We start from the raw sequence: 16450 nt of genomic DNA, 5'->3' as shown, positions 1-16450 counted from the left end.
TAGCCCCAATCGCTCATCCGGCCGAAGGACTATTCGATCCAACGATCCCCCTGTGGACACTATATGTAGACGGTTCATCCAACCGAAAAGGTTGTGGAGCAGGTCTAGTTCTGAAGGCACCTGACCAAACGGCAATTGAATACACCATTCGGTTCTAATTTCTAGCCTTCAATAACGAAGCCAAAGACGAAGCCCTCTTGGCAGGCCTTTGCCTTGCTAAAGACATGGGAGCCCAACAACTCAAGATCTATAGCGACTCCCAACTCGTCGTTAACCAGATAATCACCGAATTTGAAGCTAAGGACATGTCAATGGCTGCCTATTTAGCACATGCTCGCCGATTGCTCAACCATTTTAGCGCATACCAGGTTCAGCAGATCCCCAGATCTGAGAACAGCCAAGCCGATACTCTGTCATGGCTTGCATCCGCAATCGACGATGAATAGGATGACACGTACCAATCGAAATTCTCGCTCGGCGCAGTACTATTGAAGCAGAGGCACATGCCATTTGGCAGAACCCAAGCTGGATGGATCCAATCCCCGCCTACCTAACCGACGGAAAGCTACCAACTGACAAGACTGAGGCTAAAACAATCCGCCGCTGGTCAGCTTTTGCACAGAGCTCTCTACCGACGTCGCCATTCTTTACCATTGCTCTGATGCGTCACGCCACAACACGGTGACTATGTCCTACGAGAAATTCACGAAGGTGCCTGCGACGACCATTCGGGCGCCCGATCCTTGGCCTTCAAAACCATTCGGCAAGGTTACTATTGGTCAACTCTCTACTATGATGCTCTCAAGGTTATACAGAAGTGCGACTAGTGCCAGCATTTCGACTCAATCCCAAAGTTGCCTGCCGAACCACTCACCCCGATAACTAGCCCTTGGCCTTTCGGCCCCATGCCACAGGGTAAAGGACCTCATCGGCCCCATGCCACAGGGTAAAGGACCTCATCGGCCCCATGCCACAGGGTAAAGGACATCTCAAGTTTGCAGTCGTCACTGTGGATTACTTCACAAAGTGGGTTGAAGCCGAAGCCTTAGCAACAATTACCGTTGCAAAAATCGAACATTTCGTATGGAAGAACATTATTTGCCGGTTTGGCCTCCCAAATGCGATCATCACCAACAACGGCAAGCAGTTCGACTCATCTATGCTCCCGATTCAACATCAGCATATTCTTCGCGTCTCCGGCGCACCCCCAGTCCAACAGGCAAGTAGAGGCCATTAACAAAATCATAAAAAAAACGCTGGAAAAGAAGCTTGGGGTAGCCAAGGTCACATGGCCAGACATACTACCAGAAGCGCTATGGGCCATCAAATTATCCTACCGAAGGTCGACTGGCGAGACCCCATTCTCCCTCGCTTTTGGTATCGAAGCCGTTGTCCCTGTAGAAATCAACACACCCACGTGCTAAACGGCATCAATAAAACCACTTGCCGAATGGCATCCTACGACCCCAAGCAAAAAGAGGCCCTGTTTGCCATGAACTTAAATCTCATCTAGGAACACCGATCACAAGCTTAGCTTCGGAATGCCGTATACAAGCAGGGAACCTCTCGATATTACGATTCACGCGTCAAACGCCAATTGTTCAGAGTGGGGGATTGGGTTTTGCGCAAAGTCTCTCTTGCGATCAAAAAACCTATCGAATGGACCCTCGGCCCTTCTTGGGAAGTTCCTTACAAAGTCGTCGACATTTGCCGATCATCCTTGGAACATGGAACACTTAAAGTATTACTACAAGTGACTGAACCTTCGGCCAGCACCCTTTGTAACCTACAGAAGTTGCTACTAAGCAGCTACCATTCCATTGTAAAAACGCTTTCGACATTGTTGTTTGTATTCCTATTCTATGCATTCGGTAACCCCTTAACGGCACCGCAATATCAAAAGTTTACTATCTACGGCATGCATGCACAAATTAAAAGATGAAACAACAATCTGATTCCAATTACCTTGGATAAAAAGCCACCATAGGGCTATATGTCTTAAACAAAATTCCCAATCGGCATCGTTCCAAAATATTACAAGATATATAAAACAAAAACTTAAACTACCGGCGGATCGGCAGTAGGGGCACCCAGTGGCAATCGTGGTCGGGTCGGCTTCTTCCTCCTCACTGACGGAGTCTGTGTCAGTTGAAGAATTGGCGTCAGCATCCTCACCTTTGTACTCCTCCACCATCTCCTCAGTCACACCTTTTGGCAACGTTGTATCGCTTAAATCAGATTTAGATTCAGCTTCTTATCAGTGTTGCATCGCTTAAATCGGTACACAAAGTCATCACACTGATCCATGACTTCCTTGTCCAACAGTACCATAAACTCCTCCGAGGATCGGTAGTCAGCCATGGCTTTCACCCTAGCCTCCAGCACTTCGGTGGCACGCGACCGTTCGGTCGCGTCCATCGCCACCTCCACTGCTTCCTTAGCCTCCTGGGCCTCCACTGCTGCCCTCTCTGCAGCGGCCTACTTCGACCAAAGCTCAGCAATCTTGGCAGTGTTCTCCTCAGCATGGCGCTTGGCATCCTGGCTATCCTCGAACCTCTTCTGATACCGCACAGCAGCAATTAGGGCCCGCTTCACGCAGAGCCACATCTCCATGTCCTCCTGCAAAACAACAACATGTAAGTGTCGATCGCATAGACACTATAAAAACAAAATCAAAAGACAACACTTACCGCAACTCTCCCTCAAAAGCCCTTCTTCTATCACTATACTATGACCCCATATCTGACATCTACAAACAGAGGCAAAAGGAAACTAAATTCCATGCCATAATCAAACCACGATCCTAAATGCTAAAAAGCTCATGCTCATCTACGTTCATACACATTCATACATGTTCATGCAACAATTGAAGACACGCCACCAGTTTGATTCAAATTAAAACAAAACAGAGCAACACACCTTGTTAATACAACTGTTGAAAGTCACCGGAAATCACCGCTGCCGTGATCTACTTGCCGGAAATCGCCGCCGCCGTGATACACTTGTCGAAAATCACCCGTACCGTCGCTATACACTAGTCGGAAATCACCTTTCTCAAGCTCTCCTTGCTCTCCAAAACTCTAAGTACTCCTATTACCGTCCCTTTGTCCAATTTATAGGACGAACCTAGCATTGGTAAACAAAATGACGCGACCCTTCGAACCCGTCCCGACACGTGTCAAATATGCACAGGGAAACCTAAGAGTCGAAACATCCAAACCTGAAGGGACGCTTCAACTCTCAGATTTTTCAAAAGACGAACACCATATGCGAATGACATGCGCACAGGGTTGAGTCTTCACTCACTTTTCGTGCCAAACGGCAAGCGCACAGAGTCAAGTCTTCACTCACCTTTCGTGCCGAATTACAGGCACACAGGGTTGAGTCTTCACTCACTTTTCATTCCGAACAGCAGGCGCACAGAGTCAAGTCTTCACTCACCTTTCGTTCCGAACCGCAGGTGCACAGAGTGGATGTAAGATCCCACATCGACCAACAGAGAAGGGGTGATGTGCCTTATATGTACATACCCGCCTCCATCCAGCACGAGGCCTTTTGGGTGCTCACTGGCTTCGGAGTCAAGGGAATTTCAAAGTTAAGCGAGTTGGGGCTAGAGCAATCCCATGATGGGTGACCCACTGGGAAATTGCTCGTGAGCTCCTAAAAACAAAACCGTGAGGGCAGATTGGGGGGCTCAAAGCAGACAATATCGTGCTACGGCGGAGCGATCCGGGATATGACAATTTGGTATCAGAGCCACTCTGCTGTGTGGTGCGAGTGTGCCGATGAGCATTGGGCCCCTAAGGAGTTGGATTGTAAGATCCCACATCGACCAACAAAGATGGGGTGTTGTGCCTTATATATACATGCCAGACTCCATCTAGCACGAGGCCTTTTGGGAGCTCGCTGGCTTCGGAGTCAAGGGAACTCCGAAGTTAAGCGAATTGGGGCTAGAGCAATCCCAGGATGGGTGACCCACTGGGAAGTTGCTCATGAGCTCCTAGAAACAAAACTATGAGGGCAGAGAGGGGGGCCCAAAGCAGATAATATCGTGCTACGGCGGAGCGATCCGAGATATGATAATTTGGTATCAGAGCCACTCTGTCTTGTGGTGCGAGTGTGCTGACGTGGACGTCGGGCCCCTATATGTACATGCCCGCCTCCATCTAGCACGAGGCCTTTTAGGAGCTCCCTGGCTTTGAAGTCATGTGAACTCCGAAGTTAAACGAGTTGGGGCTAGAGCAATCTCAAGATGGGTGACCCACTGGGAAGTTTCTCGTGAGCTCCCAGAAACAATACCGTGAGGACAGAGAGGGGGGCCCAAAGTGAACAATATCGTGCTACGGCGGAGCGATCCGGGATGTGACAGTCGAGTCTTCACTCACCTTTCGTGCCGAACGACACGCGCACATAGTTCGAACTCTCACTCACCCTCTCGTGCTTTCGGCATCTACTGTTCTTTCTTCCCATCTTCCAAGTTCCCCTTTGCTCGGGGACTAGGAGGACTACATGACTACCAACGACAAGCAACAAAAGAGGGAACAAAACCCTCGCGTCCGGGTCAGGATACTGAGGACACATGCAAGTCACCAAACAAGAAGTCCCTTCTGAATCGGAAACTTGGGGACTCTTGTTTGTACCATATTTGACTATCCACTCACATCATGACACGTGGACAGAGGGCAAAAGGAAAGGTCAACCCTACAGCTCACACTAGTAGACCATTTAACTGCAAATCGATGTCCGCCGCCGATTGAATCATCAAGTCCTTCAATCGACGAGCTCTCCCGAGCGCCCCATTGAACGGACAATCTATACCAGATACCGAACGACCCTCAAGCATGCGTTCGGCATGCCTTGCCGACTTTGTGGGACAACCTTGAATGCCCCGCTTAGATATTTGCGGACTCGTGTTGACCTCCCACGAGTCCCACATCGAAATTAAGTACTTAGAGCACACCAGACACTCTCTATAAAACAGGGCCCCTTGCCCTAGACAAAGAGTAAGACTTTCGACTTGACTCTTATGCTCATACATTGTCAATAGCAAAGCTTTAAAAGGAACTTACTTTGGCATCGAAGGTTCTTCGGTTGGTACCACACTAGTGCTCTAGACCTCTTTCTCTCCTTGACTCAGATCCAACATCCCAAGGAAGAACGTGTTCATACCGAAGGCTCAATCAGTCCTTAGGCCGTCCACATCGCCTGTAAGTTGCTTCTATTTATGTCTGTTTAGGTTTTAGCACAAACAATAACTCTCAAGAAATAACTATGCGGGACATAAAAAAGAAGTTATGCAATTGGGACATATCCAAAGTACCCATAACTGATATATACTATAAATGATCTTTCAAGTTCAGGCCTGATTATGCAATACAAACTATTGAAAAAACGATATTTGTCATTAATAAGAATGACAGTTTTCAGTTTTTAACCCAGCGTCAAATCGACCAACATCTGGAAAGGAAATATAACAATTTGCACATAGGCTTGGTGCAAGTAGTGGTGAAACCACTTACCAGAACAGGATTGCCCAATTCAATCTTGCTATATGTAAGAGATGAGAGACACAAAAAGTTCACAGATTCTTTGTTAGGAATAGTCGAGTCAACCTTAGGGGAAGGCTCGATATATTTTAACTGCTTTCCAAACTTTTATGTTGCACTTTTTGATATAAATGTCTTAAAATATTTAACATTGAATATTCAAACTCAGGGTTATGATATGGACCCAGGATCCCAAAATCTAGCAATCATTTATAGGGTTTCATATAAGGTTATGAACAATATCTGTCCCAAATCTAAAGATTTAGACAGTATAGGTGAAACTACCTTATTCCAAACCAACCTTGAAAAGTCGAACGTGGCAGTCCCAAAAATGATAAAGTGGAGTGATATAACTCTACCAGAAAAGTGGATTTTGGATGAAGTAGCCCCAAAAAAGCCCCTTGAAAACCAGGAGCCACACGGATCTCACAATTCGCTGATGGAGAAGTAGAGATACAATTCTCTAGCGCTAGAAAAACTAGGATTGATCTAGCACCCTCTAGATCTATCCTAGAACCACACAGATCGAGTACCTTCTTTGATAAAGCTTTTGATCTAGACCATGAAAGAATGGTTCTAGCGGGACTTAGGAGAACTCAAGAGCAAATACAGAGGCTAGCACATAGGTTTGAACAAACCATTCCGGATATAGGTTTTAGAAGAAATCCACCTCAACCTGAACCAACATTTTCAGATGTAGAATTTGAAATAAATATGATAAAATCTTTCGAAATCGAATACGAAAAGATCAAAAGAAATTATCTGTGTATTGAAAATGTTAATAAAAGAATCTGGTTTGAAACAGCCTTTCAAAAGCATAGGCAAGACCATCTCTGGAAAGCCCACACAGCCTTTATGAAAGAAAAGAAATTCAACTGTTTTTTCTTTGCGTGGTTAGATCGGTGTGCTAAGAAATATAGCATTCCTGAATATAAGAGTCATATAGAGATGATAGGAAGCCCGTTTTCGACTTATACTTTCAAAGATGGGAAGTCAATCAAAGCTATACATCCACCCGAGATGGTAATTAAACAAAAGGATGTGATAGCTGCTCCCTATAAAGAAATCACCTTCCTTGAGGATAGTGCCAATAGTTTTCACATAGCTAATAAAGAAGATATAGGTGCAATCATTTAGCAGAATAACTACACCAACCTGTTTCTACCTTCTCTAGAAAAGCAAGTTACCAGGATTGAAACATTTGTTTCTGCGAAGGAACAGAAATCCGAACCAGGTCCCTTAGAAACCAAAAAGATCAAAGAAATGAGTCAAGTGTTCTTTAAACCACCTCCCGCCTTGGACAATAAAAACTTTAAGATGGGAAGAACATTGTCCGAAGATGAAAACTTTGTTGATGCCCTGGCAAAAAAATTATCAAGATTGAACTTGTCAAATAAAGGAAAGGGTCCTCAAGTGTCGATTCTCACCGAAGGAAAACTAGATGACCTTGAAACAATGGTTAAAGAAGAACAACCTGAAATTAATAGGTTAACAAATGATAAGAGATTCACTCAAACTGCTAAGACTAAAAACTACTACCCCAGACCCATGCCAGTAGATTTACAGTTTGAGGGAGATGAAATGTGGAATTCCGCTCAGTATGATGGAAGCTCCATAGTTGAATGGAATATTGATGGTCTGACAGAATATCAGATCATTAATACAATGAAACATATGATGATGTATGCTACAGCCTCTAAGATTAAAGGAAATGGAGATAAGAGGGTGGCTGAAGCTATCATCGCAAGCTTTGTCGGTCAATTAAAAGGATGGTGAGATTTCCACCTAAGCGACCTGGCAAGAACTATATGGGCTCATTTGAGACTGCTTCTTTAGGAAGTACTTCTGCTCATAAGCGCTTCTAATAAAAGCGCTTTTATTATAAAAATCTTGAGTTTTCATAAAAAATTAAAGTGCTTCGTGGAAAAGCACTTGGGAGTGCTTCCTGAAGAAGCACATCTTCAGGAAGTGCTTCTATGACCCATAAGCACTTCTAAACTTTTCTGTCAAACGCAGTCAGAGGTGCTTTTAGTTATTAGAAAGCGCTTTTGGCCCTTCTAGAAGCACTCCCAAACGGGCCATATATATATATATAGGGTACCCCTTTAGTCATCTTCTATTGAGGGACGCCCTTTAGGGTACTCTACGAAATTTTTTTCAACGATCCAAGTCATCTATTTTTTAGGTCTTCATTCATAGGTCATCCTTGCAAAAAAAAATTAGACAAATCAAAAACCGTTTAGATATCTAATTGTGTCCTACAAAATTAATGAACACAGTGCTTCAAAAAAGTACTAAAATTTTAATAATTTAATTGAGTGGTCAAATGATATCAGATTCAAGTGAGTTTTTTGTAGAGATGATCTTTGAATGAATATCTACAAAATATAAGGTTTGGATTTGTGAAATACAATGCGAATAGGCCCTATAAAGGTGTCCCTCAAATAAGAATAGTTGAAGAATACCGCAATGGAAGCTGTATATATATATATATTGGTGGTGCATCTAAATTTATCTTGCAGCTACCGGCTTGCGGCCTTAGGTTACTTTCATTTTTTAGATTTATTTTGTTCTATTGTACTCTTGATATTCTATTATATGTGCTTCTACATATGAGAAAGCAATTGATATCCTATTGTAGTGCAATGCCTACACTTTTCAAATTGATTCTATTGTCTATCACAACCGCAGTTTTGCACAATAAACTGAAGTCAAAAGAAGACAACAGCATCAGCAATTCAATGAAAACTAATGCCTGTAACTAAAAGCAGCATTAGGAGAAGGAAAAAAATTGATGACATACAACATGAGTCACAACAGCACGTATGATTTTTGGGTTTTGGGATGTGTTAAGTCATAATAAGCAGCAATATATTTTGAGATTAGTGATACTGTAAATAATATTTAGCATCAGTACTACACAAATGACCGATGCAATTGGAGGTTTACGCATTGGGGTTCAAGGTTTTTTTGGCACTTGGTACGCCTTAGACAACAATATTCATGAAAAAATTGATGACGAAAATGGAATAGGCAATGGATAACATCCGATACCTATTATGTAATAGGCATTGTTCACCAATACTACGGTAAGGAGGGCACATAGGCAACGGATATTATCCATTGCTAAAGGTCAATTTTGGTATAGTGGTATTAGTTCACTACTACAAAAAGTGAAAAAGACTACCAGAAAAAGACGACGGTAGAACAAAAACTGTCGTAGTGTTTAAAAAGACGACGGTAACAAAAAACTGTCGTGGATAAGTGACTTAAACAACTAAAACATGGAGGTCCTGTTGAATATTTTTTTTAAACGACGCACACAAATAAAAAAGCGTCGTCTTATTAAAAAGGTTTTCTTCATAGTTAAAATCTAACCAAAAAACAACGACAGCAGGTATGAATCCACCGACGTAGAAAATAAAGATGACAGTTCACCAAAAAACCTACCATGTTAACTCCTAACTAAACACAACCAACTGTTCTTAGTCCGCATCGTATAATATAACGGAATCCACGTCGGTATATTACAAAACAACGACGTTTTAAATCAATGTACCATGACGCGAGAGATTAATTTAGACGTCTAGTTTCTTCCTCGGCAACCTTTTCTGCCTTCACCCTCAGCTTGTTCAACAGTTTCTTCCTCTCATATGCAAGCTGGGCCCTCTCCTTCCTCTTATTCTCAAGCTCCTGCACAGCCACAGATAAATTCATTAGTGACTATTTGTAAGTACAGGAATCAGATGAAAGCTTGCCCAACAAACAGTACTTGTGTACAGGAATCAAATAATTTCCAAAAACAATAATCTTTCAGTTCACGAAAACAAAACCAAACAAAAAAAACAAAACTACGTAATCAAAATCAACAAACGAGTGTGAAAAGCTCACTTGAGAGCATAAGGAATGGCCATCCTCTTTATCTTATCATAAGGAGGTGGAACAACCTAGTATGCCTTCAAACGGGCAAGTGCGGCTGCACCACGCTTGGTCTTGTGAGGAATCATTCTGCAAACCAAAGACAATTACTGTAAATAAATTTATACAAAGAAATCCCCTATTTAGTGAAATAAAGCAGAAAACGCAACTAAAAACATAGATCACCTATTGAATCAATAAAATAAAGTGTCCACATTTGCTTTCGGAAAGACAATTTTTTAGAAGTTGATGAGACTGAGCCAAGGGCAAGAAGAAGTTGGAATCCTAATTGAAAACTAAAAGTTAAAGAACGCGTGAAAAATCATATTTATAGAAAATATCTTCATTATCCACGTCGGTTCTATTAAACGTAGCGACATCAAATTGTAATAATCGACGTTGGTTAAATTTTTGTAAATTAAGGCAACGACCTTTAAATAACCACGTCGGTCTCCTAAAGCTAATGGTCGTTGACTTCAAAAATACAACGACGATTTAGATAAATAAGCAACGTCATAACATTTAATATCAGGCCGTTAAAAGTAATCTTCTGTCGTGTAAAACTTGAATAACCACATCGGTTTCGGAATTCCAAAAGTCGTTTGTCTTTATTAATAACCACGTTGGTTCCTACTATTTTTGAGTCGTTATAACTACATACTATGGAGGTTTTTAACAAAACCGTCGTGTTATTGAACTCTGGGAAAATATATAAACTTTTTCGTCACCTGACCTAAAGTTCTACGTTCTCTCTCACTGATAAAATATCTCAGTTTCCCTCTCAGTTCCCAAAAGCAGCTTCGTAATCGTCATCGTCTGAATCTCGTCATCGTCATCGTCTTCGTCCGCAAATCACCAAAGTTAACATCGGAAGGAAACTTTCTTTGCACTTCAAAGGTTTTTTCTCAATCTCTTTTCATTTTTTTCAATTTCATTTGATGAGGGTTTTGAAAGAACGAGTCTAGAAACAAGACTTCGTCAAAATGACGAAATCTTTCACTGGTTTGATTAAATTCACTGGTCCATTAACCTCACGACGCCTGAAGACGATAGTTCTGTCTTGTTTACAACGTTAGAATCGACACACCGCGACGGTAGTTAAATCCTACCTAATGCAAACTGCATGACGGTGGTTAATAACCGTCATAGTGTGGCAATTAATACATCGGAATCAAAATAAAACCGTCGTCTCTTGCGAGAAAGAACTCTACCTTTTCCCTGTATCACCTCTTAGTGAGACGACAATTGTCTTTTGTTTTGGACGTGTTAATTTGTACTCCACGTCGGTTTTTAGTCTTAATAACCGATGTGGTGTAACAATTAATACGACTTGAACGACATAAAACCGTCGTCCTATTGTCATACCATTTATGGTGAGAAATGTTGATAAGACGTCGGTTGTTTTATATAACGTCGTGGTATTTTTTGTACGACATTGGTATTGTTTTGAAACCATCGTCCTAAATTCAATATTACGGTTGTCTTTTTTTCGACGCCTTTTATTTAATTTTACGTCGATCGTTTTAATTAACCGTCCTTGTTTTTCTTGCAGATTTATTAAAAATGGTTTCAAAATCTCAAAGCAAGAAAGCTCAAGTGTCAAAAGGTCCTAGCAAGGACGTTGTTGCAGTTTCAAAGGCTCAAATAGATGAAGCCAAATCAGTTCAAAGCAAACCCGCGAAGAGGATGAGATTTTCTTCAACCTCTGATAAAGACAAGAGCTCAGCCACATTTGTTGAGGAGCCAAAATCGACTCGCGGTATCAACACAATGAGCCGTGTTGTGAAAAGGAAAATTCAGAAGATTAAGCCTGTGGTTGAGTTCAATAAAAGGGGTAGACCACATGGCAAGGCTGCTGTTGAGATGCAGTCTTACATTGGTGTTTTGGCACGCACCAGAGTGTGGACAAGAAATGGACTCAATTGCCCAAGGACCTGAAGGAGCAGATTTGGGAAGCTGTTCAAATGGCTTTTTCTGTTGGGGAAGGGTGCAAGAAGATGGTCCTGTCGTCTGCCGCCAAAAAATAGAAGGATTTCAAGTATAACGTAACTAGGCAGTATATCCTTCCATTCGCACATGACAAGGAGAAGTTAAAAGAACCCCCTGAGCTTTATAAGTTCATAGAGAAATCGCAATGGGATGCCTTTGTAGCATCAATGTTATCCCCAGATTTTGAGGCTGTGCATTCTGGGCAGAAATAGAGAAGGGAAAAATTGTAGTACAACTGTACAACCATAGGTTGTCTAGAAAAGGGTATGTTGGTTTGGAGGACCAATTGGAAGAAACCATGCCCGGTGAAGAAATCGATCGATCTCTGCTATGGAAGAAGGCAAGAGAAGATAAAACAGGAAACATCCCTGATCCAAAGGTTGCAGAGAAGGCAAAATTAATCGTAAGTCTCACTAACTCTGTTCTAAATTTAAAAAACAGAGTGTTTTTTTTCCGTATATACATCGCATGTTAAAAAACCGTCGTTATAACTTGAACACCACAACAGTTTCTACTTAATGCCGTTTAAAAGACAATAGCACGTCAGTTTTTGCATGAATTAGACGTCTAGATTGAATTACTACAACAGCTTATATTCCTGAGACAACCGTCTTTTTTTAAACTTTTAGAACTACCTTCATTTACTTACACACATACTCTCCCTCTCTCCATCTATTTCTCTGAAATTTGTGGTGCACAATTTCTGGAAAAGAATGCATATTTTTGTTAATTTTTTCACCTCTGCATTAAAATTTACGACGGTTTTATCTCATATAGACGCTAGAATTGATATACAACGACGGTATGTTACTACCGCCGTTTGAAATTATGTACTACGTCGGTTTTGTAAAAAGTCCGTCGTCGTAATTGAACTACTACAACGGTACAGGTTTTTGATTTATTTCTATTTATCTGTTTATAGCTTTTGAATATACGACGGTTTTTTTTTTTCCGACGTTGGAATTGTTACACAACGGCGGTATTGTAATACCGACGTGTGAAATCAATACTACGTCTGTTTTTTTTAAAAACCGTCGTTGTCACTAAGTTATTATGTCGGTTGATTTATCTGTTTTACCATCTCTCTCTCTTTTAGGATGATTTGTAAAAACAAGTCTCCGAGGGCACTCTGATTGTATCCAGGAGCAATGATATTTTGACTCTGGCTTTGGGAACCCCCGAGCATGGTGGGAGAGTCAGAGGAGTTGGAGCTGGCGTTTCCCCAACCCAATTCTTCAATTTGCCGAGACAGCAGAAAGTAAAATTTGCTGACAAATTGAAAGAAAGTCTTATGGAGGCAGTCAGAGAAGAGACATTGAGGATGGAGGCTAGGTCAAGGGAAAATGTTTTGGAAGTGTTGCATCGATTCAGCTGCACCAAGATGGATTCAACTGCATCCTCAACTTGTGATACTCGCAAGTGCACGAGCCGTTCGGTAGTATAGCATATGTAAGTGCGAGGTCGATTCCACAGGGATTGGTGATTGAATAATCGAATTTAGTTTTCCTACACAAAACAGAAAAACAAGAAAGAAAATAAATAAAACAAGAAAGAAAGAAAAGAAAATAACTCAAGCAGATAAGTTCCCAAGTTCAATTAGATTAACGGATTGATTCTAGCTAAAGTATAATTAAGCCATGGTGTCTGGTCCTAACCTTGTATTCCTAATTCCCTAATTTGATCATCTGTTGTCTAACCTAAACTAAGAATTAGGAATCCATTAAGCATAGAAGAACATTTTAAACAACCAAGTATGTATCTAATCCCTGTTGTCGAATGTCCATACATACTCTTTCTATTCATAGTTCAATTCGAATTAAAGCATGGTGTCTACTCTTAATTCAAACCAAGATAGCTAACATGCCAGTCTAAATGGTGATCAATCATTCAAACTAGCATATTAACTTATAAGCATAATGAATAAGAACAAAAACCATAATTGAAACTTGGAAACTAATCAAACTTGAAACTAAAGAAAAGAATTTACATAACAATGAAAAGTAAAGTGGAACTAAGAAAAACTTAAGGAGAATTTCAGCACAAAGATTTCATTACAACAATTGAAAACTAGAAAGAGAAACTAAGAGAATTTGAGGGAGAGAAGGAAGGGGAGCTCTAGAGAAGTGTTTGAGAGCTCCCCCCTTTGGGGATATTTTATAGGGCTAAGAGGGAGGAACATCATGATGAATTCCAACACCACCATTCCTCTTTTAATACAATCCATAACGCACACTTCATCTTGTCTATGTTAGTGTGGTTGGAATCAATTCCATCCCATACATCTTTTGCTGCACCTCAGCTTTCTTCACATGGGATTTCAAAGGTGTTCAATTGTGGCTGCCTTTTGCTGCCAACCCATGTGGGTTTTCTTTTGGTTGCTGGAAAAAACGATTCTTCTGAACCAGGCTTGGTGTAGGAAGGCCTGAGGTTTCAATATGTATCCAATGGGGCTCCAATTTAGATATGTCATAATAGACACCCATTAGAACAACATTTATGAAGAATGTATTCCCATATGAGCAGTACAAGTATACGTTTTGGGCCTTGCAAGTTGACTTCTGAAAATAGACTGGAATTGACAATGCATTGCAGTCAGCTTGTGGGCTTGTTTTGGGCTTGATCTTCCCTCCTACAAAATCTGGAAAAATCTGGATCTTCAAACCCTTTGAATTATCTTTCCAAGCATATGCAGCCCAACTCAAGAAAAAATCGGAAAGACCTTCAAATCTCATTTTTGGCCCAGTAACGCAGATGCTGCCGAATTTGACCTTAAGCTGCCAAAACTTGCATAACTTCCCCTAGGAGACTCGGAATCATGAACCGTAAAATGCTCCAGAAACTAGACTTCCGCATCTTTCCAATGATATATGGCTCATCATATGGTTCATCCTGAGAAAGTACAGTTCAATTCGTGAAGTTGACTGATCTGCAGACACCGTTTTGAGCTAACTTGTTTCCGAAATGCATTTAATGAGTCTCAAGCTTATTACACTGAAACAAACACAAAATTTATTAAAAGCACAAGTTTAACTCAAAAACATAATCAAATCATAAGTTAGAAGGGTACAAAATGATATATAAATATGCACCAATCAGGAAGCAGTCAGAGCAGAGAGGGAAATTACGTTGGCCCAATTCCGTCAACTAATTCCTAATTTTGATCCCAACATGCTGAAAACACCAATTACCCCAATTCTTGTACAGATGTTTGTGCCTAATAAATCACGGTCGTACACTGACCGAAGGGGCTTCCTTTCACGGCCCTAGCACCTGCTCATGAACAAAAACGCGGCGTTCCGTCAGGTGTTTTTGCCTTCTTCAAAGCAAAGGAAAAGCGGCGAAGGCATAATCATCTCGGCCTCGACCGCGGCATTGCAGGCCGAGGCCGAAGGACGAAAAAGACACGGCCAAAGATATTAGAAACAGATCGCCACGTGGCAGCCGGGGCCCACACTTCATTTAATGAAGTAACGTCTCTGACTAGCAAACTCACTGGCTGTAAAGAGGCATTTAATGCACGAGGGAAGAGGGGAAGTGACTACTGTCAAGATTTGGCGACAGAAATCAGAGTGGTTAAACGCAGACATTCTTACAAAAAATTCTTACAACTTGAGAGATTAGGTACCAGCTATCAGAGCATTAAATGCGTCTCCACGGCCAGAGGCGCAGAACCCACGATCAGGGCGGAGGCCGAGATTTACCAGGATTTATGGGGTCACACCACCATGCTTCACGATCCCAAATGTCGATTGGACTACCCACTTGTTCTGATCAGGCTCCACCACGCAGATTTTCAGCCTCGATTACTCCTCCAAGAGCTCTTCCTATAAATACCAAGCTCAAGCTACATTCAAAGGGTTCAAACACCAAACCAAAAGCCTCCCACTGACCAAATTATATTTTCCTGTAATGCACTTTCAATACCTTTACTTGCTTTCCTAGTAGTAGTGTTAGATTGTAAGGAAAATTCATTCATCAATATATCATACGACCCTTGATTTTCAAGGCGCCGGAGCACCATCTCTGTTACTCTCTCATTCACCCCATATATCATACGACCGTCGCTCCCTGAGCAACGCGCCGGAGCACCGCCCAAAACCCACCGTTAAACGGCCTTGTAGCTCAGGCCATGAACCTGACGGCCGAGATCAGTTCCTCTCTCGGCCACAATCGTTTGATTAGGAGTCGAACTCAAACAAGTGCACCACTTAACCATTTCATCCACATCACCATCTCGACGCACGGTAGACCGTGTTGGCAAGCCCGCGCACAACCGCACCACATCCAAAAGAAAGACGCCACGTGTTAACGCATATCCCCTCGGCCCGGAGCTCCTGGCCGTGAGATTTGCGCAGCCAACAATAGCCTCACGAACAAACCCCCAAAAATCCAATGTTTGACAAGGCAAGCTGCTCTGGAGCCACTAATGCTAGACCCCTAGTTTTGGGGGTAGAAGATCCAAAGCTTGATGCTGATACTGTTGAAAAACAGCAAGATGAAACTGTAAAATCTCTTATATTTTCGTTTTCTGCTTTTTAAATTTTAAATAGCGCTCTTTTAAATATCCGACGTTAATGTTTCAAACAAACGACGGTATATACGTACCGACGTCTGAAAACCATAATACGTTTGTTTCTTCCAAGAACCGTCGTTGTGAGTGAAATACCACGTCTTTTTTTGCCATCGTCTATTTCATTAAAGCATTCACTGCATTTTAATTAGACGACCTTTCTATATTATAGCGACGTTAGAACATTTATACAACGACGGTTATGTCTTTATCGTCGTCTATAACCTTTCCTCCGTCAGTATGTTCTAGAAACCGTCGTTTATATTATGTACCACGTCGGTTTGTTTGGTTTAGTTAGAGTTGTTTATTTTACTTGGTATACAAACTAACTTATATTTCTTTATTTATTTCTTGTAACATGATCTCTCAAAGCTAGACATGCCACCTCCTCTGTTAGCACAATGCCAATTTGTCTAGACCAAGTTGC

This window comes from Prunus avium, chromosome 1 (assembly GCF_965620075.1).
Source record: "Prunus avium chromosome 1, drPruAviu1.hap1.1, whole genome shotgun sequence".
NCBI classification, from domain to species: Eukaryota; Viridiplantae; Streptophyta; class Magnoliopsida; order Rosales; family Rosaceae; genus Prunus; species Prunus avium.
This window is presented reverse-complemented; position numbering follows the sequence as displayed.